General features: G+C 39.7%; 6 non-coding genes across 6 annotated transcripts; all 6 read left to right on the top strand.

Moving 5' to 3' along the window:
* The first annotated feature begins 1590 nt into the window (after nucleotides 1-1590).
* Nucleotides 1591-1672, top strand: n-TSaga8. Its single transcript has one exon. It is a non-coding gene; the product is annotated as a tRNA-Ser (tRNA).
* Nucleotides 1673-2195: 523 nt separating this feature from the next.
* n-TDgtc12 lies at nucleotides 2196-2267 on the top strand. The gene has a single exon. It is a non-coding gene; the product is annotated as a tRNA-Asp (tRNA).
* Nucleotides 2268-5410: 3143 nt separating this feature from the next.
* n-TSaga1 lies at nucleotides 5411-5492 on the top strand. The gene has a single exon. It is a non-coding gene; the product is annotated as a tRNA-Ser (tRNA).
* Nucleotides 5493-7017: 1525 nt separating this feature from the next.
* n-TDgtc13 lies at nucleotides 7018-7089 on the top strand. Its single transcript has one exon. It is a non-coding gene; the product is annotated as a tRNA-Asp (tRNA).
* Nucleotides 7090-8553: 1464 nt separating this feature from the next.
* Nucleotides 8554-8625, top strand: n-TQctg8. Its single transcript has one exon. It is a non-coding gene; the product is annotated as a tRNA-Gln (tRNA).
* Nucleotides 8626-11345: 2720 nt separating this feature from the next.
* Nucleotides 11346-11417, top strand: n-TMcat10. The gene has a single exon. It is a non-coding gene; the product is annotated as a tRNA-Met (tRNA).
* Nucleotides 11418-11511: the final 94 nt, after the last annotated feature.

Below are 11511 nucleotides of genomic sequence, written 5' to 3'. Positions count from 1 at the left end.
ACACCGTTCTGGAGGATGGTATAGCCATTCTTATAAAACTATTCATGCTCTTAGCTTCCATTCAGTAATCCTCACCGATTAGGTTTTTTTTTTGGGGGGGGGGGGGTTGAGACAGGGTTTCTCTGTATAGCTCTGGCTGTCCTGGAACTCATTTTGTAGACCAGGCTGGCCTCGAACTCAGAAATCCGCCTACCACGCCCGGCTAGTATTTCTTCAAATGAGTAAAAAGCTGACACCCAAAGAATACTTGTGTATGTCTGTAATAACAGTACAAGCATGAACAAATTGTTGGGTATATGGTTAGTGGATTGTTATTCAGCAATTAACAGAAATGGATTACGACAATATAAGAAAAAAATTACAGGGCCGGGCACTAAGTGAATATTACTGAGTAAAATGAGTCAATCTGACAAAGGCTGCATACTGGATGATTCCATCTATATAGCACTGTATAAAGAACAAGTAAAAATCACCTTCTGTCAGGGATTGGGGGATACTTTGAGCAAAGGGGACTTGGTGGGCAGTGAAACATATAAATACACAGATTTGTCAAACCCCAAAGAATGTACATCACTGAGCAAGCCCTAGTGTGAACTATGGTATTAATAATAACTTAACCATTATTGGCTTATCATGATAACAAATTACTAATGGAATACAAGATGTTAGCAGTAGGAAAATTGGGGAAAGAGGAGAGATGAAGTATACTGAAACTAATTTTCACTGATTTTTCCCCCGATAAATCTAAAATTGTCCTCCTCTCCCCAAGTCTTTTAATATAGAAATATATGAATGCTAAAGGTGTTTCTTAAGGTTAGAAATGGAGAACAGATAACTAGACGCTAAGGGAATGGTGATCCATTTGATAAAGTAACAGGCATTTGGTTAACTGCGGTATACTGTTGGATGGAAAATAGAATTTGTTATTTAATGAGCTTAAATATTTAGCTGAGATTCCCAAGAAACAGTTGAGAGAACCAATTCTCCCTCAGGCAGGTCACTGTTTATCATTCTTTAATGCAATTAATTGATAATGTTAGTTTTGTGTTGGGCTTGTCTTTACTGAAAACACACTTTTAATGTTTTCTGAAAATAAATTAAAATTTAAAAGTAAAATAAATAAATTAAAATCAATGTTTGATTAATGAGTCAGAAGAAAAGCAGTATCTAGGGCTGGGGTAACGAAAGGTACGCTTTATTTTTGTTAAGACGAAATATATATGTACACCATATAGCCAAGTTAGTCCCAAGCTGACAATTGCCTTGTCTCAGTATCAGTGCTGGGACACAGGAATGAGCCACCACCCGCGGCCTGACAGTACTTCATTGTGAGGTCGTCTGGGTTCTGGTGAGGGAATTGAAGCCTCCAGTCGTCGGAAGATGCTGTCCTAGGACACTTTCACTCTCCATTACGAGGCTGGACAGAGACTTCAGCCTTCCGTATTTTCCCTTACACAGCACAAGATTCTGTTCCTTTTTGGGCTTTTAGAGCCTTGCAAATCTGGCAGCCCTTTGCTTTTTTTTTTTTTTTTTCAATCTTTCAGCTACTGAAATTTACCTTCATAGATTTTAAGATATAGCTCTATTCATGTAGTCGTGGCCGAGTGGTTAAGGCGATGGACTAGAAATCCATTGGGGTCTCCCCGCGCAGGTTCGAATCCTGCCGACTACGGGCTCTTTTAAATCTCAAACTTGTTGCATCTACACTGATCTCTATTAAGAGGATTTCCAGGTCTGGCGATGTATTTCAGGTCTGGCTAGTGTATCATGAGGTTCACTTCCATTTTCTTTCTTTTTTTTTTTTTTTAATGCTGCACCTTCGCCGCAGTCTCTTTTCGGTGAAGCTCACATTCTGGTCTAGTCTTTATTTCCTGTCTTACATGTTTGGTTAGAAGCTTCAGGTACTGCACGGTTTATAATTTCATTTTAGGATAGGAACTAGTGCACAACAAAGGCTGAAACAAGGACTTTTTTTTCTTTTTCTTTGGCCTTTCCTATTCCTATCGAATACTCTCAGAGCCAGCCGACCCATCACGCAGGCGCAGCGATCGTTGACTTGGCAGCGAACGAAGCAATTCCAGGCTTGGGCGCCGGTCACATGGCATATAATAAATACCGGAAACAATACTGTACTCAGAGGCTAAGGGAACTTCAGAAACTTCCAGTACTGTCCCTGAACTACTTGCACTGCCTCATCCTCGTTAGTATAGTGGTGAGTATCCCCGCCTGTCACGCGGGAGACCGGGGTTCGATTCCCCGACGGGGAGAGTGATCTCTATTTTTAAGTATATTCCCTCCTAAAAGTTTAACACTCTCTTAGTTAACTGCATTTCTTTCTTTAATATAATCATTCAAAACTTAAGAAATACAACAAAAACAGTAAGCTGTATGAATCAAGGATTAAACCACACACACAAACTCAAATTCTATCAAGACATGTATACATTGGGTAGGTAAATACAGTAACCAAGAAATCAGTATTGCACCTGTAAATTTCATGTACTTTGTGAGCTCTTATAATAACAGAGCCCAATGCCACAGTTTGATATTCCTGGCAAAATATGTAGAGGAAACATCAGACAAACCAAGAAACTTTCAGCTGAGTTGTGCTCTTTTTAACAATAGCAATATTACAAAGCACAAGGAAAGACTGAATGTTTCATAGCTAAAAACTGAACATCATGTGTACCTTTTGCTCTTGCTTTACAGATTATTTTTGCAATAATTGGTGAAATTTGAATAAAGTCTATTGATTAAATGCATCATTGTTAATTCCACCTTCTGTTGATTGTTCAATGGCTATATAACGATGTTTTAAGGCAATACATACATATAAAATATATTAAAGGGTATTTTCAAACTACCTTAAATAATTCAGGAAAAAAAATATATATATATATCAGAACATGAGAGAGAAAAGAAACTATAGTAATATGCTAAGTTTTGTTAACAGAAGGAATGTTGTGAATGGTAGTCAGGAGTTCTGCATTGAAACAATTCTGTCTGAATTTTTATAACTAATTTGTTACAAGAAATCTAATGAGTTACAACCAACCTTTACTAATTTTTAAGATTCACTTCATGTTACAGTATGCATGTGGAGGCCAAAGGACAACTTGCAAGGTGTGTTGTCTTCTGGGGTTTATAATTTCATTTTAGGATAGTTATTAGTGCAGCTGTCTTTATCCTCTGAGTTATCTTGCCAGCCCTTAAGAGCTTTAAGCTCTATGGAAGGGTGTTGGGGGGAGGGGGTGTTACACACCTTTAATGCCTTCAATCTCAAGTAGAGACAAGGGTATATCTGTGAGTTCCAGATCAGCCAGGTCTACATTGCACAAACTGCAGGCCAGCCAAGACGATCTTGTGAAAAAGAAACCAAGTATAAGTCTAGATAGAGAGTCTCTTTTATTTTGGCAGTGTTGACTAATATAATGCTTAGATTTTTCAAAACATACTTTAATAAGGGGTTCTTAAACACTTTAACCTCCCTTATAGCTCACCACCCACCAGAGGTAGTAGAAAGGAAAGGTTAATAGGGCAAAGGAGGATGTGGACCTGTTTAGAAATAGTTCTTTGGGGTAATTCCAGTTTTCCTTGTCAGAATATCAGCAGTTCAGTTCACACAAATCAGCAGCAGCAGTTTGATCCACTCAGAACACCATTCATGAACCAGCAATGGCAGTTCCATCCAGAAGAAACTTTGAGGCTCTGTCAATCGTCTGGACTCTGCAGAATTGGCAAGAAGCTACCAGAATATCATGAGAAATTCTTTGGTGCATTTCTCTCTATGAAGTCATGACAAATGATGATCAGTGAAGAAGGCCAGGCGAACCAATGCCACAGCATTGTCAGTGAAGACCAGCATCAGCAAAGCCCAAGGAAGACCAGCAGCGTCGTCCACTGTCTGTTGAGTTATACTTATACCCTTTTCAGACATCACATGTCCTCTCAAGCCTCTACTCCAGGAAAACATTACATGCCCCTTTTCCAGGCAGCTTCCAGAAAAACACCACTCAGCAAAACATCCTCTAATAAGACAGTCTCCAGAAAAACATCACATGACACAACTGAATCTCCAAGGAAACCAGAAATTCCCACTTCATATTCCCCTTTCTGTTTTTTTAAAAAAAATCTTTTTTCTAACATTAACAATCTACACACAATAGAAACAAGTATAAGAACCCTAAAACTAGAGCTTTACATCATGCCTTAAACAAATAGCTTATGTACAGGATAGTCAGACAATAGTCTAACCAAACAACTTTACATTTCTATCAATATACAATAATTCAAACAAAACAAGCTTAAATTTCTATCAATATACAATAATTAAGCAAACCTTAAATTTCTATCAATTAAACAAAACAACCTACTATCCTAGATAACCATAACTAACATCAAACGACCAAAACCATTCATCCCAATTTAAGGACTCTTAATTGCTTCCTGCTAAATTGGGGCAAAGAATTCCTGTTTGGGGCCAAAGTGAGGAAAATAGTTAATTTTAGAAAAACTAACTGTAGCATTTGTTGGTATGTCAACAGTGGCCCCTTTTATAATTTTGGAAACTCAATCCTTGTGATATCCTGTGTTTGGATAACGTGCACAGCTTGTGATCAATATCCAGTATCAATAGCTTTCCCAGGATCTACCATATCATCCCTATTTTCTTCATTTGCTGTTCCTGGAATTGCAGGAACATTAGTATCCCATTATTGTAAAAGATTCCTTCCCCATAAGTTTATGGGTGTGTCAGCCGCATAAGGTCTCAGCTTCCCTGTTTGCCTTTCTGATCCCACACAGGTATTCCACTGGACGCTTTGTCTTATTTGTGATAATTTACCCATTTCTATAAATGTATGTAAACCTTCTGAAGCACACAATTTGGATTCCAAGACTTTGGGGAAAGTATACTAACATCAGCTCCTGTATCCACTAAAACTTCTATGTCAACCCCATTTCATTTGTACCATTAATTTGGGTCTCTGATCATTAAGCATTGTTTGGCAGAACAGGTTAAGCTAGGAGTTCGGGATGAAGGAGATGGACACACGGAGGTGCAAGAAGAGGGCTAAAGGAAAACATTTTTTAAAAGATCCTAAAGCATAACATCAACACTACACGGAGGGTTCCATGTCTGTTCTCGCCCTTAGTTTGGAACACAAATCCACGGAAGAAGTTCCTCTCAGGGCTTGCACAGGTCGCGTGCGACTGGTAGAAGGCCTGTGACGTCCTGTGTGAGTCTGCTGGCGAGACAGAGGTTCTTGCTTTAGTATTCTCTCGATAGGGACCTGCGAGCCTCCTCCCCTTCAACTCTGTAACCTACAGCCTGCGCCACCTACAAGGCGAACCAGAGTTTGCACAAATCACCTGCCACGAAACTCTCTCAGTTGACTACCTACTATGGTCTGTAGTCGTGGCCGAGTGGTTAAGGCGATGGACTAGAAATCCATTGGGGTTTCCCCGCGCAGGTTCGAATCCTGCCGACTACGGGTGTTTTGTACCTTAACCTCACATGTTTAAGGTACAAGGGTATAACTCAACCGATGGAAGTTTCCTTACACATTTCAGTCACGCAAGGTAGAGGAGGACTAGTTCTTGAATTGCCTATGTGGAGATACTTTGTCCCGTTTTGTTCTTGATGTTCTGTTTTTGCTTTACTTTGCCCAAAACCAGACTATCTTTCTACCTCTAATGTTCTACTTTGAGAGGACACAAAAATAATTCACAAAACTAAGGTCCTTGCGATTCCTTCCTCAAGGCTGTGCTTGCAATGACTCCACCACCCTAAGACACCCTGCTTAAAAGTCTTGTCTAAGCACCACAGCATTGACAAAGAAGCGAAAGCTATCTAACCAAGTCAGGCAGCCAATACTCAGGCAGAACTGAGAGAGAATGTACAGTGACAGAATGCATCCAACACCTTACCTGGGACCCTTCCTGCCAAGATATAGTATATACATAACAATATGGGGAAGATGTAATAATATATTAAAAACAAAGTGCCTGTTGAGGAAAGAATTAGATGGCCAAAATACTCACTATGTAGACCAGGTTGTTCTTGAGGTCACAGAGATCAGCCCTCCTTTGTTTTCCAAGTGCTGGGATTAAAGGTGTGTGCCACCATGCTCAGCACTTTTTGTTTGTGTTTTGTTTTGATTTTATAGACGATATTCAGGGCTGAGGAGACGACCTGAATTCAGTTTCCAGAACCTTCATTGGACGACTTGCAAATCTAGTTCCAGGGGAATCCAATGTTGTGTTTTGAACATTGTGGGCAACTGCGCTGATGTCATAACTCCTCCGAGATACATACATGCATAAAAATAATTAAAAATAAAAAGGAAGATCTTTAAAAGCAGATATTCAAGCGTAACTCTAGCACCTAAGGGGGGCAGAAAAAAAAGAAAAAAAAAAAAAAAAAGACTGCTGTGATCTCTTAACCACTCTCCAGCCCCTATTACAGTCTTTGGAGACAAAAGCTTGTTGTGCAGTCCAAGCTGGTCTTGATCTCGATATACTCCTCCGGATTTAGGCTCAGGAGTGCTGGCGTTACAGATGAGGTCATCATACCAGGCTTGTTTTACTGCTTTGGGCGTTCCGGTGGTGTGGAGGTCATTGAGTCTTGAGTGTGAGGAGGTTGGGGGTGGGGGTGGGGGTGGGGTGTTATAATCAAATCACTTTTTATCGTAAAATAATTGTGTGAATCTAATCTTGTAGTTTAGGCAACAGTTGAAAATGATTTGTGCTCCTTCATCTCTATCATGTAACAATAAAAGTTACATTTTTACTGATTCAGCATAATTGTAATATCTGGAATTACAGGAGGGAAAAAAAAGTAAATTTGTGTGGAATTCTTGGTCAAACTCAGCTTTTCGCCCAAGCTAGAATTTTACATCATAGGTATATTTAGAAATATATTTTTAACTTTGGTGCAATTTTTCCAATAATGTGGATTGACCGGATAGGTCGTATTTAACTTCATTAGTCATAGACAAGAACTAGGAAATGCTTACTTCCTCGTTAGTATAGTGGTGAGTATCCCCGCCTGTCACGCGGGAGACCGGGGTTCGATTCCCCGACGGGGAGAAGATGGCTAAATTTTTAACAGCGACTCCTTCCTTGTACAACAAACCGAAACAAAAATGAATCTAGGTTTAAATGAAAAAAAAAAAAAAAAAAAAAAAAAAAAGAAACAAAAAAACAAAAAAACAACCAAACAACAAAAACAAACAAAAAGCCACATTTCTGAGTTAGAACTGACAATGTAAAAATGTGCATTTTAGGCACCAAAGTTAAGACAAAGTGTCACCCAAGTGTGCTTGTTGACCTGATCAAGTTCTCTAATATCTGGGAAAATAAACACATTCTAAGTGGAATTACTAATGCAGTCCCTTGATTTAAAACAGATGTGGGTCTGCCTTGCACTAGAAATTCCAATAGGTGAAATTCATGCGTGAGTGTTTCAACTAGCTATCAGCACAGAAATATATTAATCACATCGAAGTTAAACCCAGATGGGATGCACATGGAACAATGAAAAGTAACACAGTTATGCCTCTGGAAGAACCTGGATACTACTCCACGGCGACTTTATCTAGTCATCAATTTCCAAAGCACAAAAAAGAATCACTATTTCCGTACAAATATTGTTGCCAATGTTTCACTGGCATCAGTAGGCTTTCTCACTGTTAGACGCCATTAAGAAAGCGCAAATGTGTTGGAGAATTGATTGCACCACATATGCTGAGTAAAACTTAGGTCCGGTACATACATCCAGAGATCACATGCAGGCACAGAAATATAAAAAAGTAAATTAATAAGAAGACATAATCACCATGGAAAATGAAAAAAGACAAAATATTTCAGTAGGCTTTCCAAAAGAGAATATCCAAACAAACATGACAGGATTCTCCCTTGATTCTTGTAGAAGGTGAAAATTAAAACATAGCTAAATGCCAGAAAAGTAAGCCCAAGTTTTATCAGAGAGATCTAGATACACAAACTTAGTCAAACTTTCTCTAGGCCTAGCTGATCTTGAACTAGCCTCCTACGTGCAGGATTACAGACCCATGCCACCACACTTGGACATCGGAGCTTTCTATTGTGTTTTACTCTTAGCTTGCCAAGAGGTGGAACCTTCTAGAATTTCTCCGTCCCCTAAGAAGTCGTGCACAAATCGTACATAATGAAAGTGCATTTCCACAATTGCCCCTTAACTGGGAACTGGACAAAAATTTCGAGGCTCGCAAAGGCCACCACCCAGCCTCAGATACCGAGATGGTGCTATCTGTGCCCTGCTGTGTTCGCAGAGCAGTGGAGGAAGGCCCGAGGCGATGGAGACTAGGGACGCAAATAGGCCTTTCCTGTCTAGAGCGATTCTCGCTTCCACTTTGCACGAAGAGCCCAGTGCACGACTGGAAAGGAAGGTATCCTGCAAAAATAGATAGCAAAATACAAAATGGAAGTTTAAGAATCCTGGGAAATAGAGGCTGAATTCTACAATAGATCTATATACCTCATCAGTTAGCAGCCCAGAGTATAAAGTTGTGGGGTTCCATGGTGTAATGGTTAGCACTCTGGACTCTGAATCCAGCGATCCGAGTTCAAATCTCGGTGGAACCTAGTTTATTTTCCCTTCAAGGTCTCTACCTTTTCCTATGGTCCTCTCTATCCCACATTTAAAGGTCTCTACTTTTCCCCAAAGTCCTCTCTCTACTTTGATGACATAAAACACACACACGCATGCGCGCGCGCGCGTGGGCGCACGCATAATACATATAAACTTGTACACATTAAAAACTAGGTTGTGCTTTGTTTTTACTTTGTAATTCTGAGTATGGGTCATTTCTCTTAAAATTTCTGCAGTTTTATTTGTTTTCTGCAGTAGTCAAGATTCCATGTTTATTTATAATATAAGTTAAACTTCATTGTGTTTCTGCATCACATTTCCTTTACCCATTCATCTAGTAATGAACACATTGGCTGATTCCATCCTAAGAGACAGTCTGAGACTTGTGTACAGTTTTTTATGTATGCTTGTGTAGTTCTGGACTGAGTTGAGCATTTCCTTTGATTTGTTGGATGGTAGAATGTAATAGATTCACTTCAGGACCCAAAATGTTGAGCCTAACATTCATATCTTAACTTCCCAACCATGATGATACTTGTCTAACCTTCAAGTCTTAACTTGATAACCAGGATGGCTGCTCACATACATGTTTCTTTCTGTTAAGTAGGATGTCATTTCCCAGGGAGGTCTTGGGAACTTAAACTTTACTCAACCCCTAGTCTTATTTTAAATAGTTTCTTATACTGGTCCAGGTGTCTCTCTTATGTGGGGTTCTATCCCAAGGGCAGGGTATAAAAGCAAATACCATCAAAGCTATGCACAGGTTGAGGGGGTGGCTGCTGGGTGGTTGGTTTGGTTCCAACCGTATTGTGGGTAATTATACAAAGCAGTTCTGGTAACGTCTATCATGACTGCTTTCCAAGGGCATAGAATATAGCAGAATATGTAATCAACTTGGGAATGAGAAAGTTTCCTAGTAAAAGCAAAAACATCATATGAGAACTTTTTCTTATACTATTAGTAACAGAACAAAATGGCAGGCTAGCCAGGTAACAGTTACCTAGGCCTTAACAGTTTTTGTGATACTCCGGAATCTGAGGTAGGATGAAGAGATCCTGGCCAGCCAAGTCAAAACAGGAAGACCTTCTCTCATGGATCTCACCTTCAACAGAGTCAGCTTTCGACAGTGACTGAAAGAAAAATATTATTTATTATTGTTATTAATCTATTGGTAAAGGGATTTTCCTTTTTTGTTTGTCTGCTTGTTGGTTTGTTTCATTTAGGTACTCCTACTTTCCTCTCTTTTGCTAATATACCTGCTTCCTTCTCTCATACTGGGATGGCAAGCTTGGGTGGCCACACTTGTCTAACTGGCTTCATTTTAGTAGCGCCTCAAGCTAAGGAGTTGGTCCCGAACATACAATGTGTAAACGTTCTAGTTCCTGATTAAATCTTGAAAGGGAATCTACATTTAATAACAGCTATTTTATTTAAACGCAGCAGTAACCTGTGTAGTTGTGATTGAGTAGCTAAGGTAATAGGACTAGTAATGCATTTAGGACTCAGAATTACAAAATCTTAACTAGATTCAAAATGTTCAGAAGTTTGGAAAAATTCTGAGTTTAGATAGGAAGGAAGGAAGGAAGGAAGGAAGGAAGGAAGGTGACCAGTTATAAACAAAAACCTCACGCTAAGGTCCACCCTTCTTTACCCAGTGTGTAGTGCTGGAATTGTGTCCCACCCAGGAAGAAGCTCAGGGAATCACCCTCTTACAAAGGAGATCTAGAATCCTACCTAACCTGTTTGTGATGCAAGGAAGGAGTGTCAGATATAAATTCTACAATTGCTTCCAAGTAACTGAAAAACTAAAAGATACAAATCCCTAGAATGGCAACAAAGAATTAATTAAACCATTAGTATAAAGCTTATTTTCTTTTATATGTTAGGATTTTTTTTTTTTTTTTTTTGAGACAGGGTTTCCCTGGCTGTTCCAGAACTCACTTTGTAGACCAGGCCGGCCTCGAACTCAGAAATCTGCCTGCCTCTGCCTCCCGAGTGCTGGAATTAAAGGCGTACGCCACCACACCCTGTAGGAATTCTTTAAATGTAGTGTTTTTTAAACATTTAATGGTGACATGGATCACATTATTTGTCATGTATGTATTTATTTGAATATTTGTTTGTTTCTCTTTTGCATACAGGTCTTACTCTGTAGCCTACCTTGGCTTGAGACTCAAGGCAATCCTACCTCGGCCTCTGAGTACATCATTTGCCAGAACCATACAACTCAGCTGAAGCACTTGTATGTACATGTAGTAAATTTGTCCAACTGATGTGACAGGAGGCCCCTGGAGGACAGAGGGGAATGGTGTCTACAGAAGGAGAAGGCGGCAGTCCAGAGGAGGTGGCTTTGGTGGAAAGGATGCAGCTGTTTAAAAATTGAAAGATTTTACAGGATTCTTCCTCTGGAGAGCCGACATTCCTGAGCAAAAAAGGCGTATTGATAAACACTTTAGTAAGTCTAAATCCAGGGACGTAATTCTTGACCCAGCCTTTGGGGTCTTGATTTCCAACCAGGGAGAGCCCACTGGCAATCTCGGGCAGGAGCGAATCACAAAGCATAAGTTTAGAAAGTATGAAGACTAAGGGGGGGGGGGCGGGGAAGAAACGATGTAAAAGACAAAGTAAATTACTGAATTAAAACAAAACAAAACAAAACAAAAAATCAATGTCGAAGACACTATATACAAACTTTAGGAACATATCTCGCAGCAGCAGAGTGGCGCAGCGGAAGCGTGCTGGGCCCATAACCCAGAGGTCGATGGATCGAAACCATCCTCTGCTACAGAGCTTTTCTTTCCCCTTACAGCAATATCACTCTCATTCTTATGGCTTTATTACAATAAAAAATCTGAGATCTCTGGTTCGTAGAGAAGTCA

The sequence above is a fragment of the Mus musculus genome, chromosome 13 (genome assembly GCF_000001635.26).
Source record: "Mus musculus strain C57BL/6J chromosome 13, GRCm38.p6 C57BL/6J".
NCBI classification, from domain to species: domain Eukaryota; kingdom Metazoa; phylum Chordata; class Mammalia; order Rodentia; family Muridae; genus Mus; species Mus musculus.
This window is presented reverse-complemented; position numbering and strand designations above follow the sequence as displayed.